The sequence below is a fragment of the Solanum pennellii genome, chromosome 7 (assembly GCF_001406875.1).
Source record: "Solanum pennellii chromosome 7, SPENNV200".
Taxonomy (NCBI): domain Eukaryota; kingdom Viridiplantae; phylum Streptophyta; class Magnoliopsida; order Solanales; family Solanaceae; genus Solanum; species Solanum pennellii.
Window position 1 is genome coordinate 34,135,007 of NC_028643.1, and position 935 is coordinate 34,135,941.

The window sequence follows — 935 nt, forward strand, 5'->3', positions numbered from 1 at the left end:
ATTATAATTATAATAATAATAATAATAATAATAATAATAATAATAATTATTATTATTATTATTACTAGTATTATTATTATTATTATTACTATTACTATTATTATTATTATTATTATTAGTATTATTATTATTATTATTATTTCTTTTGATTCATATTAATTCAGTTGTAATACTTTGCTTAAGTTTTTATTACAAATATGAAATATTATTTTCCATTGAAGATATTTGAAAGAAGAGGTTGAATACATTTTGAATGATTTCTTTTTCTTCTTCTTCTTTCTTTTGATTCATATCAATTCAGCTCTAATACTTTGGTTAAATGTTTACAAATATCTTGAATTATTTTCCATTGAAGATATTTGAAAGAAGAGGTTGAATACATTTTGAATAAGTTCTTCTTCTTCTTCTTCTTCTTCTTCTTCTTCTTCTTCTTTCTTTTGATTCATATTAATTCAGTTGTAATACTTTGGTTAAGTGTTTATTACAAAATCTTGAATTATTTTCCACTGAAGATATTTGAAAGAAGAGGTTGAATACATTTGGAATAATTTCTTCTTCTTCTTCTTCTTCTTCTCCTTCTTTCTTTTGATTCATATTAATTCAGCTGTAATACTTTGCTTAAGTGTTTATTACAAATATCTAGAATTGTTTTCCATTGAAGATATTTGAAAGAAGAGGTTGAATACATTTTGAATGATTTGTCCATCATTATCTATATTATTGATAATCAATATATATTTCACTATATTTTACGTTTGAATATTATTTTATTATTTCGATATATATATTTCATGTTAGTATAATTTTGAAATTTATTTCTCTCTCCTTCTCAATAAAAAAAATGAGTTCAACCGGGACACACAATTGTGGATTCTCAAGGTTGCTAACCCCTTTATTTCGTGATCATATGAATCCTTACCAAGAATCTAATTGAT